At 42.6% G+C, this 16,475-nt stretch overlaps 1 long non-coding RNA gene across 1 annotated transcript; it reads right to left on the bottom strand.

Moving 5' to 3' along the window:
- Nucleotides 1-13,413: 13,413 nt before the first annotated feature.
- Nucleotides 13,414-15,959, bottom strand: LOC121433773. Its single transcript, XR_005972365.1, has 3 exons — nucleotides 15,913-15,959; nucleotides 14,982-15,109; nucleotides 13,414-13,629 (listed from the first exon to the last, which is right to left on the bottom strand). It is a non-coding gene; the product is annotated as an uncharacterized LOC121433773 (long non-coding RNA).
- Between the last annotated feature and the right edge of the window lie 516 nt (nucleotides 15,960-16,475).

Genomic DNA, 16,475 nt, shown 5'->3' with positions numbered 1-16,475 from the left:
ATTAAAGTCTTCCTTGAATTCAATGAAAATAAAGAAACAACCTACTCAAACTTATGGGACACTATGAAAGCAGTGCTAAGAGGAGAGTTCATAGCACTAAGTGCCCACTTAAAGAAAACAGAGAAAACACACATTGGAGACTTAACAGCCCACCTGAAAGCTCTAGAAAAATAAGAAGCAGACTCACCTAGGAGGAGTAGAAGACTGGAAACAATCAAACTGAGGGCTGAAATCAACCAAATAGAAACACAGAAAACAATCCAAAGAATCAATGAAAAAAAAAACTAGTTCATGGAGAAAATCAACAAGATTGATAAAACCCCATCCAAACTAATCAAACGGCAGAGAGAGAATGCACAAATTAATAATAATATCAGAAATGAAAAAGGGGGACATAAGCACAGATACAGAGGAAATTCAGAGAATCATTAGATCTTACTACAAAAGCCTGTATGCCACAAAATAGGAAAATGTAAAAGAAATGGACATTTTTTTAGATAAGTACCATATACCAAAATTAAACAAGGACCAGGTGAACAATCTAAATAGACCTGTTATTTGCGACAAATTAGAAGCTGTTATCAAAAACCTCCCTACCAAAAAATGCCCAGATTCAGATGGTTTCAATGCAGAATTCTACCAGAACTTCCAAGAAGACCTAATACCTATACTCCTTAATGCATTTCACAATATAGAAACAGAAGAGTCATTGCCAAATTCCTTTTGTGAAGCCACAGTTACCCTGATACCAAAACCACACAAAGACTCAATCAAGAAAGAGAATTACAGGCTAATCTCACTCATGAACATCGATGCAAAAATCCTCAATAAAATACTGGCAAACTGAATCCAAGAACACATTAGAAAACTTATCCATTATGATCAAGTGGGCTTCATCCCAGAGATGCTAGTTCAACATACGAAAATCTATCAATGTAATCCAGCATATAAATAAACTGAAAGAAAAAAACCATATGATCATTTCATTAGATGCTGAAAAAGCATTTGACAAAATTCAACATCCTTTTATGATAAAGGTCTTGGAGAGATTAGGGATACAAGGGTCATACCTAAATATAATAAAAACTATTTACAGCAAGCCAACAGCTAACATCAAATTAAATGGAGAGAAACTCAAAACCATCCAACTAAATTCAGGAAAACGACAAGGCTGTCCACTCTCTCCATAGCTCTTCAACATAAAGCTTGAAGTTCTAACAATAGCAATAAGACAACACAAGGGGATCAAGGGGATCAAATTAGAAAGGAAGAAGTTAAACTTTTGTTATCTGCAGATGATATGATAGTGTACATAAGTGACCCCAAAAACTCCACCAAAGAACTCCTGATAAACATCTTTAGTAACGTGGCAGGATACAAGATCAACTCCAAAAAATCAGTTGCCCTCCTATACACAAAGGATAAGGAAGCAGAGAAGGAAATCAGAGAAGCTTCACCTTTCACGATAGCCACAAATAGCATAAAATATCTTGGGGTAACCAAGGAAGTGAAAGATCTATTTGACAAGAACTTTAAGTCTTTGAAGAAAGAAATTTAAGAGGATACCAGAAAATGGAAGTATCTCCCTTGCTTTTGGATTGGGAGGATTAACATAGTAAAAATGGCAATTCTACCAAAGCAATTTATAGATTCAATGCAATCCCAATCAAGGTCCCATCAAAATTCTTCACAGATTTTGAGAGAAAAATAATCAACTTTATATGGAAAAACAAAAAACCCAGGATAGCCAAAACAATCTTATACAATAAAGGAACTTCTGGAGGCATTACCATCCCTGACTTCAAACTCTATTACAGAGCTACAGTATTAAAAACAGCTTTGTATTGGCATAAAAACAGAGAAGTCGACCAATGGAATCGAATAGAAGACCCGGATTTTAACCCCCAATCATATGAACACCTGATATTCGATAAAGGAGCTAAAAGTATACAATGGAAGAAAGAAAGATCTTCAACAAATGGTGCTGGCATAACTGGATGTCAACCTGTAGAAGAATGAAATTAGATCCATATCTATCACAATGCACAAAACTCACGTCCAAATGGATCAAAGACCTCAATATCAATCTGAACACAATGAACCTGATAGAAGAGAAAGTGGGAAGTACTCTACAGCGTATGTGTTGAAGGAGCTGCGGGCTGCGTTCCTGCCACCCAGCTCCCAGCCACCGGCTAGCTTTACCCGAAATAATAACACTCAAGTTGTATTCATTTAAACACTGCCTGATCCATTTCTATTAATGTGTGTAGCACCAAGGTGCGCTTACTGGGAAGATTCTAGCATATGTCCATCCTGGGTCGGAGCTTCATCGCGTCTGCCCAGGAGAGGGGAGCATGGCGTCTGAGCTCACTTCCTCTTCCTCCCAGCATTCTATTCTGTCTACTCCACCCACCTAAAGGCTGGCCTATCAAATGGGCCATGGCAGTTTCTTTATTAGCCAATGACCTTTCTCCATCACATATTGGCACAGGAGATCGCTTCCTACGTATAACCCCAGCAGCACAGACATTAAGGGCAACATTGAATAAATGGGACCTCCTGAAACTGAGAAGCTTCTGTAAAGCAAAGTACACTGTCACTAAGACAAAAAGGCAATCCACTGACTGGGAGAAGATCTTCACCAACCTCGCAACAGACCTTTGTCTGATCTCCAAAAACTCAAGAACTAAAGAACTCAAGAAACTAGATTTAAAATGCTAATTAACCCAATTAAAAAATGGGGCACTGAACTGAACAGAGAATTCTCAACAGAAGTTCAAATGGCCAAAAGACAATTAAGGTCATGCTCAGCCTCCTTAACGATCAGGGAAATGCAAATCAAAACAACTTTGAGATACCATCTTACACCTGTCAGAATGGCTAAAATCAAAAACACCAATGATAGCCTTTGCTGGAGAGGTTGTAGAGTAAGAGGTACACTCATCCATTGCTGGTGGGAATACAAACTTGTGCAACCACTTTGTAAATCAGTGTGGCGATTTCTCAGGAAATTCAGAATCAACCTACCCCAGGACCCAGCAATACCACTCTTTGGAATATACCCCAAGAGATGCCCTATCATATGACAAAAGCATTTGTTCAACTATGTTTATAGCAGCATTATTTGAAATAGCCAGAACCTGGAAACAACCTAGATGCCCTTCAATAGAAGAATGGATGAAGAAAGTGTAGAATATATACATATTAGAGTACTACTCAGCGGTAGAAAACAATAACTTCTTGAATTTTTTTATTAAAATTGTTTTTAAAAAAAATTCTGCCTCCTCCCTGCCTCCCTTTTCCCTCCCCCTCTCCCCACTCCCCACGCCCCACTCCCCTCCCTTTCCCTCTCCAGTCCAAAGAGCAATCAGAGTTCCCTGCCCTGTGGGAAGTCCAAGGTCCTCCCCCCTCCATCCAGGTCTAGGAACGTGAGCATCCAAACAGGCTAGGCTCCCACAAAGCCAGTACATGCAGTAGGGCCAAAACTCAGTGCCATTGTCCTTGGCTTCTCAGCAGCCCTCATTGTCCACCATGTTAAGAGAGTCTGGTTTTATCCCATGCTTATTCAGTCCCAGTCCAGCTGGCCTTGGTGAGCTCCCAATAGATCAGCCCCACTGTCTCAGTGGGTGGGTGCCCCCCTCATGGTCTTGACTTTCCTGCTCATGTTCTCCCTCCTTCTGTTCCTCATTTGGACCTTGGGAGCTCAATCCATTGCTCCAATGTGTGTCTCTGTCTCTATCTCCATCCATCGCCAGATGAAGGTTCTATGGTGATATGCAAGATATTCATCAGTATGGTTATAGGATCAGGCTATTTTAGGCTCTCTCTCCTCAGCTGCCCAAGGACCTAGTTCAGTACATCTCTGTGGACCCCTGGGAACCCCTCTAGAGTCAAGGCTCTTGTCAACCCTAAAATGGCTCCCTTAATTAAGAAATATACTTCCTTGCTCCCATATCCACCCTTCCTTTATCCCAACCATTCCATTCCCCCAAGCTCTCCCCATCCTCCCCTTCTCACTTTTCTCTCCCCATCTCCCCTTACCCCCATCCCACCCCAACCCCCAGTTCCCAATTTTTGCCCTGAAATCTTGTCTACTTCCAATAACCAGAAGGATAACTGTATGTTTTTCTTTGGGTTCACCTTCTTATTTAGCTTCTCCAGGATTGCGAATTATAGGCTCAATGTCCTAAAATTATGGCTAAAAACCAATTATGAGTGAGTACATCCCATGTTCATCTTTTTGGGTCTGGGTTACCTCACTCAGGATAGTGTTTTCTATTTCCATCCATTTTCATGCAAAATTCAAGAAGTCATTGTTTTTTACTGCTGAGTAGTACTCTAATATGTATATATTCCACACTTTCTTCATCCATTCTTCCGTGGAAGGACATCTAGATTGTTTCCAGGTTCTGGCTATTACAAATAATGCTGCTATGAACATAGTTGAACAAATACTTTTGTAGTACGATAGAGTATCTCTTGGGTATATTCCCAAGAGTGGTATTGCTGTGTCCTGGTGTAGGTTGATCCCAAATTTCCTGAGAAACCACCACACTGCTTTCCATAGTGGTTGCACAAGTTTGCATTCCCACCAGCAATGGAGGAGTGTACCCCTTACTCCACATCCTCTCCAGCAAAGGCTATCGTTGGTGTTTTTGATTGACTTCTTGAATTTTGCATGCAAATGGGGAGAGAAAAGTGAGAAGGGGAGGATGGGGGGAGCTTGGGGGAATGGGATGGTTGGGATAAAGGAAGGGTGGATATGGGAGCAGGGAAGTATATATCCTAATTAAGGGAGCCATTTTAGGGTTGGCAAGAGACTTGACTCTAGAGGGGCTCCCAGGTGTCCAGGGAGATGTCCCCAGTTAGTTCCTTGGGCAGCTGAGGAGAAGGAACCTGAAATGGCCCTATCCTATAGCCATACTGATGAATATCTTGCATATCACCATAGAACCTTCATCTGGCGATGGATGGAGATAGAGACAGAGACACACATTGGAGCAATGGATTGAGCTCCCAAGGTCCAAATGAGGAACAGAAGGAGGAAGAACATGAGCAGGAAAGTCAAGACTGCGAGGGGGGCACCCACCCACTGAGACAGTGGGGCTGATCTATTGGGAGCTCACCAAGGCCAGCTGGACTGGGACTGAATAAGCATGGGATAAAACCAGACTCTCTTAACATGGTGGACAATGAGGGCTGCTGAGAAGCCAAGGACATTGGTACTGAGTTTTGGCCCTACTGCATGTACTGGCTTTGTGGGAGCCTAGCCTGTTTGGATGCTCACATTCCTAGACCTGGATGGAGCAGGGAGGACCTTGGACTTCCCACAGGGCAGGGAACCCTGACTGCTCTTCAGACTGGAGAGGGAGGGGAAGGGGAGTGGGGGAGGGGGAGAAAAGTGGGGGAGGGGAGAGGAGGTAGACATTTTTTCAATAATAATAATAATAATAATAATAATAATAATAAGAAGAAGAAGAAGAAGAAGAAGAAGAAGAACATGACACCCATATCTCCAAGAAGTGGGGCAGGCAGTTTTTGGTCATTCAATGGGTTATGGATATTTTCCATCATTTAAGGGGGTTGACTACAAGTTGTTATTAGTAATTGTCCAGAAAAAAAGCTGAAAAAAAGAGATTAGATTTAGGATTCTTGTTTTGAAAAGAAAAAGGTGGATATAGAAATCAAAGGATAAAAGGTTAGATAATTGAATCTACTTTTAAACCAACAAAGCAACTACTAGTTTTAAATATTTTATATTGGCTTGAAATTTTATATAATGATACAAAATTGAAGCTATTTTGTTATACTGTATATACGTTATAGAAGTGATAGAATAAAAAGGTATATTATTGAATCCACTTTTAAACCAAAAGGCAACTGCTAGTTTTAAATATTTTAACTGATATGGATTTTTGTATATTGATACAAACTCAAGGTTATTTTTATTGGAACATACTATACATACATTTCTAATCTTGTTCAAGGTATTGTATCTATTCAGCTCATTTAGCAATTTCTTGAAAGTTACTATTACAAACTATTTAGGATAATAAATAAATGCAGGTTAGTAGTTAGTCACCTATTACAATCAAACTTCTCGTCGTAATAAATATCTTTTAAAGGTCAAACAGATGTATTTTACATAGGTGGTCTTCAAACACTTCAGAGATCTACAGAATATGGCATTTAAGATGTTTTAGTAACATAGGTTCACTTTATTATAGCAATAAGACATGTCTACTCCTGGTAACATCAATCTACTTCAGAGAAAATGAAGGGCATCAAAGAAACTCCATGCAGAGTTTAATTTCTTTGTGAAAAATGTGGGCACTAGGCAAGAAAATGCTCCTACCTCAACCGCTGACAGTGTGCTGACCTAATGGGACAAGCAGGACACAAAACACAATAACTGCTGAACTTTGCCAAGGGTAGGACAGCCCTTCAGAATTTCTTGTTTCACAGAAAAGTCTACCGGATATTCTAGAACTGCAGGCTGAAGATGGATGCCCCAGTGTTACAGAGGAACCTTGGGTAACTGTCTAGAGAGACAAATGTCTCTGTCATTTCTTGATTTCTGGAAACTGTTGGCTCTGTACGCACTAATACGCAGGTAATATTTCTTTCTCGGGTCTCTGATGGAGGTGAATTAGATTGTTATAGTTTTCCTTGTTAGGAAATTCAGAAAAGAAACTCACAAAAGAAATGAAAACTGTATGAGTCTGATAGATATAAAAAGGTAGCTTTGGGCTGGTAATAAAAGTTAGAATAGAAAGTGAATTAGATACAACACTGTGGACTATGTGATAGAGTAGATAATGAGAGATACAACACTGTGAACCACTGAGATAGAGTAGATAATGAAGTATTTTCTCTGAATTTGTCAAATGCAAATGGACTAGACATTATTAATTTAATTATTGCCTATATACTGTACAAATTATTGTACTTATTGTATATAGTGTTTTCAATTATAACCTTTACTTTTTATTTGGAAAGGTGTATGGTGTAATATTTTGTTTATATCCTGACAAATAAAGTTACCTGGAGAAGAAAGGGCAGAACTACCTACTAGTTATCCATAGAGGTCTGGAGGTCTGTACAAACAGGAGACAGGAAGTGATAAGGTGGGCTATAGACAGTCTGAGGATTTGGAGAGGGAAGAGGTGACTGTGGCTGTTCCTTTGTTTCTCTGATCTTTCATCATTTTACCCAGATATCTGACTCTGAGCTTTTATTTTAAGACAATTAGGATCACGCTTCAGTCATACCCATTCCAACAAAGCCACACTTGGTAATGCTGTCTCCCCATGTGGGATTAATGGAGTTAATTACATTCAAACTACCACAGTCAGTAAGTGTTGCATACACCTACTGTCAGTAAGAAGAGTGTTTCCTTATTAAATAATTGTTTTTGTGGCATACACCCAAAGAGAAGTTCAGCAGTTAGGAGTGGTCATTGTTTATATACAGACTCCAGATGTACTTCCTAGCACTCACATGACTGTGACTTCAGTTCCAGGGGTTCCAGCACACTCTTCTGGCTTTCATGGGCACCAGGAACACATATAGTATACATATATACATACAAGCAAAACACTCATACACATAAAAATAAGTAATTTTTTTTTAAAAAAACATACTGTCAGGACCAGGTTTGGTGCTTATGCATTTAATTCCAGTACTTGGGGGACAGAGGCAGGGGATCTCTGTGAGTTTGAAGCCAGCCTGGTCTAGAGAGTGAGTTTCAGGAAGGTTTCTAAATACAGACAAATCCTGTCTTGTAAAATCAAACAATAAATAAATAAATAAATATAAAGTAGATCCTAAATATTTCCTTCCCACCTTGTAAAGCTCATTTTTCCAAAAGAAACTGGTGGGATGTCACTCTTCTATGTAGATGTGTATTCAAGCAGTTTATCTAAAACACCAAGATTATTTGTCCCCTTTTCACAAAGACTTTGGATGCAGAGATCTTTATTATTTTTGTCCATCAATTTACTGAAACTATAGGTCTCTTCTCTAGAAAAAAAATGTCCCTGTGCACATGTCTATAACAGTTCCATTCTAATATGTATGGTCATTTAGTGTTCAGAAATCCAGGGACGGTGGTTTTAAACATCTCGAGGAGCAGTGTTTGAACTCCCAGGTATCTCAGATGCCAGCTGATGCTTCCCCCCTCAGCAGGGATGTTCAGTTAAGCCCTGTCAGAGCTAACTGTCCCAGCAGAAATGATACCTCTCACTGCGCCCCCTTTATACCTCAGTGGTCACAGCTTCTGTTGAGCCTGGGTAAATGACAATCTGTGTGGTAATAAATGTAACCCTATCTGGGGACAGCTAGCCTCTGTCAACAGGTGCTGCTGGATTCTTGACAAGCCTGGCTCCCAGATTGCAGAACAATGCTCCTCCCGGAGGGACGGCTGTGACATAGCACTGGGGCCACTTCTGGGGGGTGACACTTGAGGAGACTGGTTGCCTTCTGGGAGGGAAAGCAGGCTGATAGGAGGCCACCAGCCACTTCAAAGTATCAGAGAAGGCAAGTTGCAGGGACTCCCCTGGTGACTTTCTTCACATATGGCAGCAGGTGTTCTCTTCAGTCCCCATATTGAAAGTCAGCTTCTATATTTTGGGACCCAGGGTACCCGCCCGTAATATGCTGGTGTCTGGGTAAAGATACAGATTACACACTGGGTCAGAGCCCAGAGAGTAAGACGCCTTGAGGAAGTATTCTCAACCTGTGGGACGAGGCCCCTAAGCGTCGAATGGCCGTTTCACAGGGGCCACCACCTATCAGATATCTTGAATATCAAATGTTTATAGTACAATTCATAATACTAGCGAAATTATAGTTATGAAGTAACAATGAAAATAATTCTATGCTTGAGGTCACCACAACATGAGGAACTGCAGAAAGGAGTTGCAGCATTAAGGTTGAGAACCTCTGCTTTAAGGGGAACATTCTCAACAGATCAAAATGTAAGTACAGTGTCTGGTCTGTCTTCTAACTATTCCATTCAATTCACTTTTTGTGCTGCCTATGGACTAGATATGAATAGTCAGAATCGTGATCCATTTTACACTATGTAAAAACAGTGTAAAGACAGTGGACTCTCCGTTGACCGCTCTGTCGAGGGGAAAACTGAGCGTGCCACATTTGGGGATCAAGGATTCTTGAGTTTCATTACCTCTCCATAAGAAAGCAGTGAAATGAATTCTATCTAGCTTGCAAGGTTTGGTTGGGCAAGAAAGACAGCTAAAATGCAGTCTTTCACAAGTTTCTTACAAGGAAACATGAGTAGACTTCATGTTTCCTTTCAAACTCCCCTCCTAAGAAGTCGGTCACAGGTGCGCATGCTGTGCTCTAAGAAACACGGCGTTATCTACTAGGCTAGCTAAAGTCCCAAGGACAGCTTTGCACAACAGTTTCCCTCCTGGGAAAGCACTTCTCTGGTTCCCCGGAAGCGGGACAGTTCAAAGGCAGCCCGTTCCAGCAGGCATCACATCGTTTCCTGGGTCACTGCCCTATTGCACCAGCCACCCATTTGGTTCCGAGGGACCACAATTCCAGGAAGTTTGTGAAGGACCACACTGCAGTTCTTTGCAACGAGTCTTCTCCTAACAGTGGGGTGAGGCAAGGACAACCTAATAAATTGTCTCGCTTTTGGCCTTCCAGTCCCACCTGGGATTTTTCTCAAGTGCTGCACAGAAGGAGCAACGGTTCCACCTAGTGGCTATTTCTCAAAAAAAAAAATGCCGCGGTATTTTTGATAACAGCAGGCCATTTGACAACCTAGTAAGATAGTCATTAGCTGTGTGACTCTCAGTTACCGTAACGGTAGCTAGCCCAAATTGAGCTATGCCATAAAGGCAAAATGTGTTGTATTTTAAAAGTCTATTATTAAAAATAACTATGACTGCTCAAATTTTATATCAATTGCATGACTAATGAATGGTAGTTTGGCTACATTTGAGTGTGTGCGTGCGTGAGTGCACGTGTGTGTGATATGCATGCTGCTGTTCTCACCCTCGTGGGCATACTCGGAGGCCAGAGGCTGGCATGAGGATGTTCCCCTCAATCATTTCTCCATCTTATTTTTTGAGATGGAGTTTTTCATGAAAACTGGAAGCTCCTGCCTGGCTGCTGAGCCCCCAGGATCCACCTGTCTCTGACCCCAGCACTGAGATCATAGGCACATGATGACATAAGCCACTTTTTTGTGTTCTACATGGGTGTTGGAAAGCTGAACTAAGGTCACCATGTTTGCATTCTAACCACTGATCCATCTCCCCAGCCTTTCTCTTCTTACTTTTTAAATGTGACCCCTAGAGAACTTAAAATATGTGTGACTCAAATGTGTGGTTCATGCAATTATTTCTATTGAACATTTATTCATGGAATAAATGTGACTTCATATATTTCTGAATATACATATTTGGAATCCTCGCCACATCAGGATTAATGTGAAGAGATCCAGATTTTGCTTATGTTAGTTCCTCAGGGCCTGAGGAATTCCCAGCAAGCCCCACTGCAGTCTTAAGCCCCACAGCCTTACACCCTCCCTACACGTAGTTCCTCAAAGTCCCACCCCTGCCGCACACCGTGAATTCCTAGGCTTCACTATATACTTTTATCCCAGGGAGCTTTGACAGAAATGCAGAAAGATGCCAGTGTTTAAACCTCTACTTTTCTGCATTTGACACACACACATTTCTGTGATTATAGTTGCTATAACCAAGACACTTGCACCAAAACAGCCTATTTTACGAGTCTAGGACTTTTAGAAAGCAATGGAGACTGGCTCAGAGGGCTTGTTTTTATGTCCACCACTGGTCTACGTGCTTCTTTATGTCAAACCCTACAAGTCCCTGAGAATGTGTGTTCTGTAATCAAACCCATTTGATAAACAAGAAAAGAGTTTCAGTGGCTCGCCACAGCTCACTTCAAACCCCAGCAAGGGAGCAGTGCCCGGGAATGATATGGTATTCTCCTCGACACACAGAACCCCTTTCTGTCTAAAGAAGAGCTAACCTGGCAGAAGTGAGCCAGCTAGCAGTGTAGCAGGACCCCAGACCTTAGCACAACTGACTCCATGATGGAAGTACCATTCAGGCTGTAACACTCAACACATAGACAGCAGCCCAGCCAAGATGAGAACAAAGACCTAATCCATTGAAGCCCACAGTTATGAGGGAGTCCCTAAATGTACTAATCTTGCTTTTTGACTTCTGTAGTTCCTCTTCTGGCTGACTATTCTTGTTAACTAAAGTGTGTCAACCCAGAATATGGCTTTTGTGATTAAAAGCTCACATCGCCACAGACTTGACTGCATCAGGGCCAGGAGCAGCCCAGGCCCAGGCATCACTGTGCCGCTGAGAGGCCAAAGCCCCCACTTCACCCTGCTCACTGCTTTCACTTCTTCAGCTGTGCCCCGTGCACAGGACTTGTCCCATCCTGTCTCTCTCTCCTAGAACACACCGTACATTGACTTACCATACAGTGCCCCATCTGTTCTGCGTCTTCCAGGTGGGCCCATGTTTTCTCCTCGAAGCCTGGTGTGGTCCTGCATGTAGCTCTCTTTGCCCTGCTCAGCGCATGCACTCTGTTTAGAACAAATGACTTTAGGTGAACTTACTATTTTTTTGTTTTTTAAATATAAATATTCTCTAAATAACACTTTTGTAAATAATTTTATAGTTCCTAACTGCTTTAAACAGTATACTAATATGTGTAGCATGTGCCTATCATTCCAACACTCAGGAGATGAAGGCAGGAAAATCAAAAGTTCAAGGATATCCTTGGCTACTTGGCAATTTCAAGACTAGCCTGGGCTACACAAGCCACTCCCTGTTTCTACACACCCCTTTTCATATACTAAGAACATGTATGAAAAATAACCATAAATTGAATCAGCTTTAAAAAACAATAATGTTCAACTCATAGTTTTGTGCAGCTAGCATTTAAAGATAAACTCTTGGTTGGTCTGGAGACAGCTCCGTGTAGAGCATGTACTGTTCTTCCAGGGGATCCAAGTTTGCTTGCCATCACCAACATTGGACTGCTCACATCTGCCCATGATTCCAGCTCCAGGGGAATCCAATGCTGCTCCGGTCTTCTGAGTACTTGTGTTCATATGCACACAAACACACAATTAAAAATAGGAAGGATAAATCTAAAAAATAAAGCAAAGCTCTCAGTAAAGATCAGCTGTCACTGGGTGCTATCTGTGCCCTCCTTTCCTGCCTGCTTCAGGTGTGGTCCCAACAGTGTTTGAGACAACTGTCCTGTCCCAGATACCTTCTTCACAAAATATTTAACTGCAGGTATTGGTCAAGAATGAGTTGTTTCCAGAGCATGGTGATACATGTCTTTAATCCCAGAACTTGAGAGGCAGAGGCAGGTGGCTTTCTGAGTTCAAGGCCACATTGCAGAGCTAGTTCCAGGACAGCCAGGGCTACACACACACACACACACACACACACACACACACACACACACACCTGTCTTGGAAACAAAACAACAATAACACAAAGAGAGCAGAATGGGTTGGCTGATGGTTTGAGAAGCAGGTGTGGTGCCGTCTGCAAACCTAGCACTTGGCAAATAGAGGTAAAAGGATCAGGATTGAAGGCTAGCAACTACGAATTAATTCTGAGGCCAGCCTGGGCTACTTGAAACTTGCTCCCAAAACAAGGACAAGAGCAACAAAATAATAATAAAGATGATGACTAGTGAAAGCGGAAAGGCTTTGGAAGGTTGAAGGTCATTGTTGCCCTGAGAATAATTCTTTTAGATGCTGAACCGGTGGAAAAGGACATTGAGACCCTGCAGGCAGTTCACAGAGAACCGTCTGTAACTCCTATTCCAAAGCATCCAATGCTCTTTTCTGGTCCCACAGGCATTTGTACGAAAGCGGTGAAAGACATGCATGCAAGCAAAACACCCATACACACAAAATTGAAATAAATCTTTTATTTTAAAATCTTAATAAACTTCAACTCTGCTTCACAAAGGCTCATGCTGAAATGCTTTTCTGTACTAAGGTCAAGAAACCTGGCTTTATCTGAGCAGAGGTCTTAGAAAAGAACCCTCTGCCGCTGCCACTGACATGGGGACTTGTCTTTCTGAGAAAGATGTTAAAAGATTTCTGAAATAGAAAAAAATAAGCTTTTTTTTTTCTGTTCAGTAACCTGGTGCTGACTGACCACCTGGTAATGCCAAGAGACAGTATATCTAGGACACGTAAACAAATACCACAAAGAACTCAGGAATTGATGGTCAGCAGTGGCACACGCCTTTAATCCCGGCACTCTGGAGGCAGAGTTCAAGGCCTGGTCTACAGAGTGAGTTCCAGGACAGTCAGAGTTAGATAGAGAAACCTTGTCTCAAAACAACAACAACAACAAAGGAACCCATGAGTCCAGAATCACTAAGATAAGAAAGACAAAGAAGCATCATTCACAACAGAATGTTGTTGGGCACGGCAGTGTCCTCCCGGAGAGTGTTGTTGGGCACTGCAATGTCCTCCTGGAGGAGAATGTTGTTGGGCACTGCAGTGTCCTTCCGGAGAGTGTTGTTGGGCACTGCAATGTCCTCCTGGAGAGTGTTGTTGGGCACTGCAATGTCCTCCTGAAGAGTGAGGAAAAGCACACATTGAGATGGGGTTCACAGACACAGATGCGGGCAGCATCTGAATGCAGGGAATGGCACCTTCCACTGAACTGAGGTGTAGCCCTTGCTTCTTGAGCACCTGAGCATGCCTCCAAAGGAAGAGTGGGCCAGTCCTAAGTCTTGGGGGTCTACTTCCTATCAGTGTATGCACCCCACAGTAAGCTTCTTGTCCAAATAAATAAATAAAAGATGGAAGTCGGGTCTAGAGAGATCCAACAGGAAAACTTACTTAGCAATCATGAGAACTGGAATTGAGATCTCAAGAGCCATATAAGAAGCTGGGCTTCCCACACACCTGTAACACCTGTAACCCAAGTTCAGGGGCAGTGGAGACAAGAGGTCTCTGGAACTTGTCGGCTTCCAGCTTGACTCAGATAACATGAGCCCTATGTTCAGGGAGGATCCCTGCCTCAAAAATATAGGTGGACACTGATAGGTGAAGACACCTGGCCTCTGCTACAGGCAGGCATGCACACACACACACACACACACACACACACACACACAATCTTTTTCTTAAAGGGGGTGGGGCCTGGAGAGATGGATCTGCTGTTAAGAGACTGCTCTTCCAGAGGACTGGAGTCTGTTTCCCAGCACCCATACCAGGTGGCTCATAACCCTCTTCTGCAGAGTGGGTCTGGCAGCCCTCTTTCAACCTCTGAAGGCCCTGTATTCAAAACCACCACATACACACATACAAGCAATTAAAAATAAAACATAAAAGGAATATGAAAGTCATCATTGCACCAACAGGAAAAAATAATTCACATGAAGTGGCTAACACAGAACTAGGTAAAATTTTAGTAAAGATTCAATACTGTTAGTCACCATCAGTGTGACCCTATACATGTCAAAGACTATGGCAGGCCCTGGTCATTCAAAAATAAACTCCATGTTCTGGTAGCAGAGAGAGACAAGCTGACAGGGCATGGTCGTAGGCTGAGAATATGGACGTAGAAATACATTTAGAGATTCTGAATCTTTATTCTTCATTTCAGTCATTTGTTCCTACAGAAGCCAGAGCTGAAAAAGTGTCTTCCTGCGGCCTCAGGACAATAAACAGCCCAGTTTGAAGTAAGGCCTCCTGAGTCCCATTCAGGTAAGATGTTCCCAATATTAACCTCTCTGAAGGAAATGTCCTGTCTTCTTGCTCCTTCACGCTCTTTGTCTCTGATTCTCGCTTTCTAGAAACTGTTCTCTATGTCAGTAAGCAGAGAGACTGTGTAACTGACCTCCTTGTCTGGTTCATGGGCTCAACTCATTTCTATGGAAGCAACTCCAGGACATGTCCTGGAAGCTGTGAAGCCTACCTTCCTCTCTGGAAAGCAGCAGGGTCTGCGGATGGAGATGGCTGTAGAGGAGGGTGTCTCACGGCATCCAGAAATGGGAAGAGACTCTTCGAGAGGTGACTTGAGAGGAGAAACCCTGACAGAACAGGCTAGAGAGATTCAGTGTTATCAGTACTACCTCTGACAGGAATCAGTACCAGCCCTGAGCTCTGCCAAGTCAGGACTATGGGTGTGGGCTCCCCATTAACCCTGAAGCAGTCATGCCCTAGATCTGCCACCAGGGCTCTCCCATGGCCAGCAGAGAGTGCCCACTCACTTCTCCTCCACTTTTCCTCTCCGCCCTCATTTGACCCAAGTGTTTAGCGATACCCACACCTACATTCTGTGCTCACACCAGTGCACACAAACGCACATGTTCCACCTACTTTGATTCACAAGTGCCGAATCGTGAATCCAGCAAACAAGCACACACACGCACACACACTTACACCTGCTCACGCCTGCCTCACATACGCACACTCACTCACAATCTCACTCACCCACAGCACCTTGCTGATCTCTCTCTGCCAATCTCCAAAAGGAAGATCTGGGCATGATTAGAAAGAATGTCTGTACAATTGGGTATCAGGTTAAAAGTTTGTTTACTCTGTCCTGACGGTGGTGGCGCACGCCTTTAACCCCGGAGGCAGAGGTAGGTGGATCTCTGTGAGGACAGCCTGGTCTAAAAAAGTTTGTTCTACTCTACTCAATTACCAACTTCCAGGAGGTTTTGTAATCCCTCAGACCCAATGACAGGAAGGTGTCTGCTGGGTGAATAGTTTCAGCGGTTTATCAGTGGGTTTTCTCATGTGTCCCTCTGAAATGCCACTGGGTGTCAATTTCCGTTTGCACGCATCCTTTATCAAGTTGAATAAAGTATTCCTTAGTATGAATTCCTTTTTAAAATACTTACCTAGGGACTGGAGGGATGGGCTCAGAGGTTAAGAGCACTGGCTTGCTTTTCCAGAGGACCCGAGTTTGATTTCCAGCACCCACATAATGGCTCAGAACTGTCCGTAACCCCAGTTCCAGGGGATTCAATAACCTCTTCTGGCTTCTGTGGGCAAAAGGCACACAAGTGGTTCACAGACATAGATGTAGGTAAAACACCCATAACACAAAATAAATTAAATTTTAATTTTTAAAATGAGAAGAGGGAGGAGGATTAGAAAATAAAGAGAGGTGTGTCTATCCAGGTGGGACAGGCCTGCAGTTTCAGCTGTGCTGGAGCCCAAGGCGGAAAACCAGCAAGCACAGCCCAGTCTGGGCTACAGAGTGAATTCAGTGTCAGCCTGTATAACCTAATGAGACCTTGTCTCAAATAAAAACTAACAGTGCATAGGGACGTAGCTCGGTGGTTGGGTGCTTATCTAGCTTGTAAGAGGGCCTAGCTTCATCTTCTAGAACTGAAGGAGAAAAGGAAGAACTGTGGGGATTCCCAAGAACAAAAGGCACAGGTTTACAACGCTTACCTCT

The sequence above is a fragment of the Microtus oregoni genome, unplaced genomic scaffold, assembly GCF_018167655.1.
Source record: "Microtus oregoni isolate MIOR12 unplaced genomic scaffold, Mior012 000041F_ref0000270, whole genome shotgun sequence".
Taxonomy (NCBI): domain Eukaryota; kingdom Metazoa; phylum Chordata; class Mammalia; order Rodentia; family Cricetidae; genus Microtus; species Microtus oregoni.
Note: the sequence above shows the minus strand (reverse complement) of the source record. Positions and strands in the feature narration are given on the sequence as shown.